General features: G+C 42.1%; 1 pseudogene; it reads right to left on the bottom strand.

Annotated features, from left to right (window-relative positions):
* Positions 1-332: 332 nt before the first annotated feature.
* Positions 333-4,918, bottom strand: LOC116410970 (annotated as a pseudogene).
* Between the last annotated feature and the right edge of the window lie 5,745 nt (positions 4,919-10,663).

Below are 10,663 nucleotides of genomic sequence, written 5' to 3'. Positions count from 1 at the left end.
AATTAGAATTATTTGCTCATAATGGAGTCTATGGGAGATGGCCTTTCCATAATTTGGAAGTTTCTGGATAACGGTTTCCGAATAAGGGGTCCGATACCTGTGTTAGTAATGAGTTGTGACATGCAAAATGTTTAGGGCCAAAAATCCACCAAAGTTGCCCCCAGCCCAGCGATACTGAGCCTGACACTTAAATATGGATAAGGCTCTTCCGTAGTTGTTCTGTAGCAGTCTCGTTGGGCTGGGGCAGTGCAATCCTATAGTCTAATTACAAGTGGAAGAGGTGCCCCCATCCCAACGTGACTGCTACGGAACAACTACGGAAGAGCCTTTAGCTATGTCAGAGTGTCGGGCTCTAAGGTCTAAGTAAGAATAGAAGTATTATGATAAAAAGTGCCAACAAAGGGAGTTCGGTGGTCACCCTTGATGTGTCCAGACTCCAGGCATCCACCCATAAGGCAACTCCTGGATCAGGATACTTAGATCAGGCCCTACTAGTAAATTTCAGTATGAATTAGGGCACCTATAAGTAAAACTTTATCTTTATTAGACTACTGCTGTTATTCCTATATTTTATATTTTACCAAAGTTGCACAAATCCTTGGTGGAAGTAGAAGGTTGAACCATTGTACATTATTGACCGATGTAGAGCCTCACTGGGTGCTTTGCCCCTACTTACGCCGGCCATTATATTGCTAAGTGGACTGTTATTGGTCTAAAATTACAAAAAGTTACCAATATATTGAAGACTGTATGGGGATATGAGCTTGTTTGTTGAGTATTGTAAATGGGTCACAGAGGGTATAACATTTAATTTTGAGTTGTCTTTACAAAATGGAAAGATAGAGACAGCTCCCTGTTGTAAAGCTGGTTCAAGAAACACAGAGTATCCATTCTATGGGGGGGGGTATGTAATAAAAGGCACTTTGCCCAGGAGCAGTAACCCATAGCAACCAATCAGCAGGAAGCATTTACTAGTAACATGTTTAAATGCAAATATCTTATTGGTTCTATGGTTTACTGCTCCTGGGCAAACTTAGGGCTTTTTATTCTATTAGTCTTTGGTCAGGGGCAAAAGATTTGAATGAGGGGCTGTAGCAAAGAAGTGATAGTAATGGAATTGTAATCTCACACTGCAATAGTTCTGTGTGCTGCTAGGGTCAGTGACCCCTATTGGAAAGCTGGATAGAGGAAGGCGAACTGCTAAAAACTATAAATAATAAAGACCAACTGCAAAGTTGCTAGGAATAGGATATACTATAACATACTGAAAGTATGATTATACAGAGTCGACTGGATTGCAGGGAATTATAATTCACTGGGTCTGGAAGGAGTAGGGGGCGGGGCTATAAATACAGTGTAACTCCGGGGAAGGCGGGGCACAGACAGAGAGATCTTCAAGCCTTGGGGGAATCTGATCACACCAACTATGGCGCTGCACAGAGACTCCTACGTTGTACTCAATGATGGGCACAAAATGCCAGTGCTTGGGTTTGGCACCTTTGTCCCCGGGAAGGTGAGTGGCCCCTGTTGGTGGGCACATCTTCATGTCATAAGGGCAGGTAGGTCTGATGGCCAAATATCTTGGGGGGGTCCCAGCTTTCCAGGTGTTCTTATACTTCTATTACTAGAATTCCTTGCCAGCTGGAAAGATACATCTTTGGGGAGCACTGGTTATAAGTGATGTTCCGAGGGGGACCCGCGGAGGGGAAGTAAGAGTATTTGCACCCCTAAAATGGTTGCATAGTTAAGGGCTCATGTACGACACAACTCAAGTACAAAGCATGGATGCGAAATTGCCATTCCCACAGATACCTGTGCCCGTCCGTGTCCCTAGTAACCTGCAGGGGGCACTCATGCTGGGGGAAGGGGGGCATAAAATTGTTTGCAAGTTACATAATTGGAGGGCACTGTTTAAGTAGAGAGTATAAATCATGAACATTTGCCCCACAGCGCTGCAGAAAGGATTTTGCAATAAGCACAACGTTAAATACCGCACCCATTGAAATCATACCCCAGATATATCAGTGTGCCAGAAAATGGGTAACAAGCATATTAACCCCTGACAAGCATAATTACTAAATAAAATTTATAACAGGCATTTTAACCCCAGGTGTACAGGTATGGGATCCCTTATCCGGAAACCCATTATCTAGAAAGCTCCGAATTATGGAAAGCCCGTCTCCCATAGACTCCATTTAATCAAATAATTTAGAATTTTAAGCTTAAATTCCTTTTTCTCTGTATTAATAAAACAGTACCAGTACTTGATCCCAACTAAGATATAATTACCCCTTATTGGGGGCAGAACAGCCCTATTGGGTTTATTTAATGGTTAAATGATTCCCTTTTCTCTGTAATAATAAAACAGTACCTGTACTTGATCCCAACTAAGTCACTGTGTCTTTCCTTTTCCCTTCTCTGCACTGCTGGTTCTGACTCCTGATACAACTCCCCAATATCCATTCATTCCTCATTCTCACTGGGTTTATAGTTATGTGTAACTGTCACTGTGTCTGTCTGTCCCTTTCCCTTCTCTGCACTGCTGGTTCTGACTCCTGATACAACTTCCCAATATCCATTCATTCCTCATTCTCACTGGGTTTATAGTTATGTGTAACTGTCACTGTGCCTGTCCCTTTCCCTTCTCTGCATTGCTGGTTCTGACTCCTGATACAACTCCCCAATATCCATTCATTCCTCATTCTCACTGGGTTTATAGTTATGTGTAACTGTCACTGTGTCTGTCCCTTTCCCTTCTCTGCACTGCTGGTTCTGACTCCCGATACAACTCCCCAATATCCATTCATTCCTCATTCTCACTGGGTTTATAGTTATGTGTAACTGTCACTGTGTCTGTCTGTCCCTTTCCTTTCTCTGCACTGCTGGTTCTGACTCCTGATACAACTTCCCAATATCCATTCATTCCTCACTCTCACTGGGTTTATAGTTATGTGTAACTGTCACTGTGTCTGTCCCTTTCCCTTCTCTGCACTGCTGGTTCTGACTCCTGATACAACTCCCCAATATCCATTCATTCCTCATTCTCACTGGGTTTATAGTTATGTGTAACTGTCACTGTGTCTGTCCCTTTCCTTTCTCTGCACTGCTGGTTCTGACTCCTGATACATCTCCCCAATATCCATTCATTCCTCATTCTCACTGGGTTTATAGTTATGTGTAACTGTCACTGTGTCTGTCTGTCCCTTTCCCTTCTCTGCACTGCTGGTTCTGACTCCTGATACAACTTCCCAATATCCATTCATTCCTCATTCTCACTGGGTTTATAGTTATGTGTAACTGTCACTGTGCCTGTCCCTTTCCCTTCTCTGCATTGCTGGTTCTGACTCCTGATACAACTCCCCAATATCCATTCATTCCTCATTCTCACTGGGTTTATAGTTATGTGTAACTGTCACTGTGTCTGTCCCTTTCCCTTCTCTGCACTGCTGGTTCTGACTCCCGATACAACTCCCCAATATCCATTCATTCCTCATTCTCACTGGGTTTATAGTTATGTGTAACTGTCACTGTGTCTGTCTGTCCCTTTCCTTTCTCTGCACTGCTGGTTCTGACTCCTGATACAACTTCCCAATATCCATTCATTCCTCACTCTCACTGGGTTTATAGTTATGTGTAACTGTCACTGTGTCTGTCCCTTTCCCTTCTCTGCACTGCTGGTTCTGACTCCTGATACAACTCCCCAATATCCATTCATTCCTCATTCTCACTGGGTTTATAGTTATGTGTAACTGTCACTGTGTCTGTCCCTTTCCTTTCTCTGCACTGCTGGTTCTGACTCCTGATACATCTCCCCAATATCCATTCATTCCTCATTCTCACTGGGTTTATAGCTATGTGTAATTGTCATTGCTATTAGAAGCCGTCTGGTTTAGCCAGGAGGGAGAATCTGACTTCCCAGCACACAGCACTAGACTATCGCTCTATTATATAAGGCCATGTACCCGGGCCAAGGTCTTGTTGTATTTTTTTAGCAATTTCTTTGATTGTAGGCTCCTCGAGCAGAGATGGATCTTCAGGTTTGGCCCTAGAGATACAAGACATGGTCTTAGTACAGAACCCCAGGTGCTAGGGAGGTGCAAGTGATAATGGGAGGAGCCCAGGGGGCTGTAGGCAGTGATCACGATACCCTTGGACTGGCAGAGATCAATCAGCTTCTTCTGAGTCAGGTAGGGGTGGCATTCAAACTGCAACGGTAATAGAACGGCAGTAAGAACTCACTTAGGGTAAATAACGGGTCCATCTGCAATAGCAAGTTAACCCACTGTGCTTTTATTATCTGCGTATCTTGCTCTCGGGCTGCTCTCCTCCCACTGATCAGGTAGTAGGCAGGGCTTGGTCCCCACAAAAACAAGCTGGTCAGATCCACTGATCTCTATGGTCAGCACAAAGCAGGCTGATGGATCTCTGGCCACTAAAGATCAAGGCAGTGAGAAAATCACCATCAGCAATTTTAGTCTACTTCAAATTACTCCCACCCTGCCTGACAATAGGAATGAGAACATCCCAGAAGCAGGAGGGCCGGAAGGTTCAATTTCTAAATAAGTAAGTGGGGTAATACAAGTGACCTTCTACTTTTAATAATTTTAATTATTTTAGCCAGGGATCATAGCATTCAGAAAGCTTCCATTCAGCCATTCTACTACTGACTGGTTGCTAGGCACAGTGACCCCAGCAACCAGAATGGCTTTAGTATATCATTAATATCAAGTTTGAGTGTTAGATGCATAAATTCCTCCTGCTAACCAATAGCATTCAAGGGTTGGCACCCCAATGTTACCTGGTGAACCGCCGGCTTGTGCTTCAATCCTGGTTTATTCAGCAGCTGCTCGATTTGCTCGCGGTTGAAGTTCGAGATGCCGATGGCCTTGACTAGCCCGGCGTCCACCAACTCCTCCATCCCCTGGGGGAACAGAGGTAAAAAAAAAAAGAAAAAGGGTGGTTTAAAACCTTCAGTATGGTATAGAATGGCCAATTCTAAGCAACTTTTCAACAAGAAGACCAATTGCAATTAGTCTATTACTCATTACATCATACTAAGTTAACTCAATGGTGCCCCATGGTTTCCCCCATTAATATGTGGGAGCTGCTTCATGACAACATAAAATATACAACATTTATAGACTTTAATGAATTTATAGACTTTAATGAATTTATTCCCTCCTTGCTTCATACTGCACATGTGTTTCATTCCCTCCCCCCCTCCCCTCTGCCAGATCCGCTTCTGATTGGCTGGTGGGCATGTGTAGCTCAGAACAGGAAACAGGATACAGTTACACACATGCTCAGAGAATAGGAAGGAAGGGAAGAGAGATTTCAGTGATGTCACTGTAGTCTTCACTCTGCTGTAGGCTGCCAGCACCATATCTCAGAGAAGCAAGCAGGGATCTGGGAATTTAGATATGTAGTAAGTACTTAAAAAGAATGCCTTTAGACTTACTTTTAATTTATATTAACCTTTAATTGTCGTTTAAAGAGAGTGTGTTCCCTACAGAGGAATTCAGCGATAGAGTTCCAGAGGTAAGGAGCAGCAAGAGAGAAAGGTTTAAGATGAGAGAGAGAGCAGTGGGAGTGGATGGTGTAAAAAGACAGAGGCTCTAAGAGGAGTGGAGGAGATGACCAGGTACATACAGGGAGACCAGTGAAAAAATGTAGTGAGGAGCAGAGGAGTGAAGAGCTTTAAACATTAGCAGAAGGATTTTGTATTCTATCAAGCAGCCATGCCAGAGAGATTACTTGGGGTTGAAAAGGTTCCCTCTTAGTAGAGAGCAGGAGGATCCTGGCAGCTAAATTTAAGATTGATTGCAGGGGAGAGAGGTGGGAGTCTGGGAGGCCGGATAGTAGAATATTGCAGTAATCAAAGCGGGAAAGGATAAGGGCATGGATTTGTGTTTTAGCAGTAACATGTGAAAGAAAGGGGCCTATCTTGACAATATCGCAGAAGAAAAAGCGACAAGTTTGTTATTAATATGGTAAGAGAAGGAGAGGGACTGGTCAAAGATAACCCCAAGGCAGCATGCTAAATTAACAGGATTAATGGTCATGCCGTCAATAGTAATGGTGAAAGGGGGAGAAGGGCTAGGTTTGGGCGGGAAGACCATGAGCTCTGTTTTAGCTAGGTTAAGTTTGAGGTGGTGTTGGTTCATCCAGGAGGCGATAGCCAGGAGGCAGTTAGCAATCTGCGCTTGAACATCAGTGGTTAGTGCAGGGGTGTCTATATAATATATCTGGATGTCATCTGCAAATATATAGACATATGTCTATAGAATATATCTGGATGTCATCTGCAAATATATCTAGATGTCTTCTGGATGTCATTGTGAGAGTACAAAGGCTCATATGTGCTAAATAAATGGATTTTTATACCTAAAATGACATTTATGTTTCATTTTGAAATTATCATATGGCTCATATAGTTAAAATATAGATTTTGTAAAAAGGCTTTTATTTTTTTTGTAACAATATTTTAAAAGAAGCTTTAGGTAAAAGGTTGTATCCCTGGACAGCCCCCTCTACCCCACGTAAACTACACTAGTTTGCCCTCCCCACCAATACTGCACCGTTGCCTGTTAACAAAAAGCAGTGTAGTGCAGTGGAGTTCTCTCCAACATGATTGCAAATAAGGAGCATGTATAGCAGGGTCGAAAAATCCCAGTGGGCCCCGGTGGCCCAGACCTGACCCTTGCTGGCGCTCCCCCTGCCTGACCGCACCTCCCCTGATGCGTTAAATTTACACGCTTGGGGGAGGACGACGGGTGGGGGGCCCAGAGAGGGCGGTTAGGGGAGCCCATGCAGGGGGAGGGGGGCTAGCACGGGCACCTGAGCCCTTCACCCCCCAGTCCGACCCTGATGTATAGTTGAAGACAGGTCTCATCAGCTTTAGTACATGTTTAGTGTTGGTTATCTCTTACAGAGGATTAAAGGAAAACTATATTCGCAAACAATGTAGGTCTATATATAAATATATTGCATGAAACAGTTCATATGTAAAACCTTGCTTTATTTAAATAAACCATTTTCATAAAAATATACTTTTTTGGTAGTATGTGCTATTGTGTACTCCTAAATAGAAAATTGCCATTTTAAGTAGTAAGGGACACTTCCTGGGATCACAGGATTTGATGTGATATGAAAATGGCAATATTTAATTATATATATTCCAGTTTGACTGTTGTCATGTGATGGCCTACTACATGTAATAAGTTGTACAGCACTGATATAGTTCAGTATGAACTAGACTTAAATCTGTAGTGTAAAACAGACCTAATAAAAAAGTTCTAAAGGGAAAATATGTGCATTATTGCAATTATTAATGCTGATTACTTTGCTGCTCAGAATGTAGTTAGATAGACTAAGGCTGATGTCAGACGTGGCGTATTCTCAGCAAGCCGTAAAGCGATTGCTGTAAAGAGCTTGCCGAGAATACGCCCCGTTACTGTAAATGCATTCTTCCTGTGCCACACGAATGAATGACATACGCTTGGGTACAGGCACATGTAGCCGAAATACGCATAAAAACGCGAGACATACGCCACGTCTGACATCAGCCTAAATCAGTTGCTGACACACTGTGTATGAATAGCACACACAGAAATAAGAAGCTGCTGTAACTAATGATTATAAACACTATAACAAGTGTTGTAAAACAGCAATCCGGAAGGCAAAGATAGAAAATGAGGAGCGCATCGCGGCCGAGGCCAAGACTAACCCCAAAAAGTTTTTTAAGTATATTAATAGTAAAAAGATGCAGGTTGAGGGTGTGGCCCCATTGAGTTATAATAACAATATGGTTACAGCGGATACAGAAAAGGCAGATGTGCTTAACCAGTTCTTTTCTTCTGTGTATACAGTAGAGGAGCCAGTGGGCCAAGTCCCACCTAATAGCTGCACTGTTGCCTCAGCTCCAACTACACAGTGGTTGGCACAGGATATGGTGCTTAAAGGGTTACACACGATAAATGTAAACAAGGCACCTGGGCCAGATGGAATACACCCTCGGGTACTGAGAGAGCTAGGGGCAGAATTGCAGTGGCCCTTGTTTCTGATATTCTCAGACTCTCTTTCATCAGGTATGGTACCTAGGGATTGGAAGAAGGCGAATGTCATTCCCATATTTAAAAAGGGAGTAAGATCTCAGCCTGGCAATTATAGGCCTGTAAGTTTGACATCCGTGGTGGGCAAGTTATTTGAAGGCTTGTTAAGGGATCACATTCAAAATTATGTAGTGGAGAATGCCATTATGAGCAGTAATCAGCATGGCTTTATGAAGGACAGGTCATGTCAGACCAATTTAATTGCTTTTTATGATGAGGTAAGTAAGAAGCTGGACAGTGGGGATGCAGTAGATATAATCTATTTGGATTTTGCCAAAGCATTTGATACCGTTCCCCACAAACGACTGCTTTCTAAGCTAAGGTCTATTGGTCTTAGTGAAGTCGTTTGCACATGGATAGAAAACTACAGGATCGGGTACAGAGGGTGGTTGTTAATAGTACATTCTCTACTTGGAGTAAGGTTCTCAGTGGGGTCCCTCAGGGTTCTGTACTGGGTCCACTTTTGTTTAATTTGTTCATAAATGACTTAGGGGATGGTATTATGAGTAATGTATCAGTGTTTGCAGATGACACAAAACTCTGCAGACCAGTCAATTCTATCCAGGATGTGACATCCCTGCAGCAGGATCTTGACCAACTGGCAATCTGGGCAGCTAAGTGGCAGATGAGATTTAATGTGGATAAATGTAAGGTCATGCACCTGGGATGTAAAAATATGCAAGCCCGTATACCCTTAATGGGACTGCACTAGGCAAATCCATAATGGAGAAGGACCTTGGAGTCCTTGTAGATAATAAACTTGGCTGTAGCAAGCAATGCCAGGCAGCAGCTGCAAGGGCAAACAAGGTTTTGAGCTGTATTAAAAGGGGTATAGATTCACGGGAGGAGGGGGTTATTCTTCCCCTTTACAGAGCGCTGGTAAGGCCCCATCTAGAATATGCTGTTCAGTTTTGGTCTCCAGTGCTCAAACGGGACATTATTGAGTTAGAGAGGGTCCAGAGAAGGTCAACTAAGCTGGTAAAGGGTATGGAGAGTCTCAGTTATGAAGAAAGACTGGCCAAGTTGGGTCTGTTTACACTGGAGAAGAGGCGCTTAAGAGGTGACATGATAACTATGTATAAATATATAAAGGGATCATATAATAACCTTTCTAATGTTTTATTTACCAGTAGGTCCTTCCAACGGACACGAGGGCACCCACTTCATTTAGAAGAAGGGAGGTTCCTTTTAAACATTCGGAAAGGATTTTTTACAGTGAGAGCTGTGAAGTTCTGGAATTCCCTCCCCGAATCAGTCATGCTGGCTGATACATTATATAACTTTAAGAAGGGGCTGGATGGATTCTTAGCAAGTGAGGGAATACAGGGTTATGGGAGATAGCTCTTAGTACTAGTTGATCCAGGGACTGGTCCGATTGCCATCTTGGAGTCAGGAAGGAATTTTTTCCCCTCTGCGGCAAATTAGAGAGGCTTCAGATGGGGTTTTTTGCCTTCCTCTGGATCAACTAGTAGTTAGGCAGGTTATATATAGGCATTATGGTTGAACTTGATGGACGTATGTCTTTTTTCAACCCAACTTACTATGTTACTATGTTACTATGTAATGCAGACAGTGCAGAAAATGGAACTGCCATGCAAGTAAAAACTTGCCTTGAATTTTGACCAAAGATGCAGTATGAGTATTAAGCATGCATACAAAGTTTATTGTCAGTGCTTCTCCTTTTAAAAAGATGTTATAAAAAGATGTTTAAAAAAAAATGTTTTGACAAATATGAATGTTGTGACATGTTGTTATATATAATACTTCATTGTTTTTGTCCATTTAAGTGTAGCTGAGCTAAATAACAGCTCAATCATCTTAGCTGTCCCAGGTTTAGGATATAATTAAGTTAAGTCTTTTGTAAAACTAAACACCTAATTTCATCCTCCATTGACCTGGAAAATCTTCCCAATGGTCCATATCAGCAACGCCTTAAAATATCCCAAGGAGTAAAACTTTAATGTGATCCTCTTATGTTAATGCATAGCTATAAAGTAAAGAAGAGTGCAATGTAAGCCATAGAGTATAAAAAAACACTATGGCAAAAATTATTTCAAATTGTTAGCCATATTCATTTATTTAAACTCATGTAAGTTGTAGGACAGTAAGGGGCATATTTAGCAAAAATTTGGAGCAATTAAATCATGCAAAGTAATGAGCAAATCTGTCCAGTTTTGCTTTGCCAAAGAATTTGTGAAACTGCTGAAAAATTCAGCAAATGCATTGAAGTCAACAGGCCACAATTTTTTCTTATGCGAGCAACTCAATTCAAGTCAAAGGACATTTTTTCTCTGCAAATTTTTGCAGTTTCGTGGAAAAGAAAAAGCCGATGGAAAAATGCGGAATTCCGCTGTGAATCAGTGCCTGGCGAAAACATTTGTTCATCGCTAATCACGTGTAACTGCAATTCATCTCCATTGCGAATGGGTAAATTACAGTCACTTTCGATCACAGCAGTATTTTTTTTTCATAGTGGTATTTTTCTAGATTAGTTTCTTTTTATGCATTTTAAGCCATTTGAAGACATTAAGATTTTCAAGTTTTCAAGTAAA

Source organism: Xenopus tropicalis, chromosome 5 (assembly GCF_000004195.4).
Source record: "Xenopus tropicalis strain Nigerian chromosome 5, UCB_Xtro_10.0, whole genome shotgun sequence".
Taxonomy (NCBI): domain Eukaryota; kingdom Metazoa; phylum Chordata; class Amphibia; order Anura; family Pipidae; genus Xenopus; species Xenopus tropicalis.
Note: the sequence above shows the minus strand (reverse complement) of the source record. Positions and strands in the feature narration are given on the sequence as shown.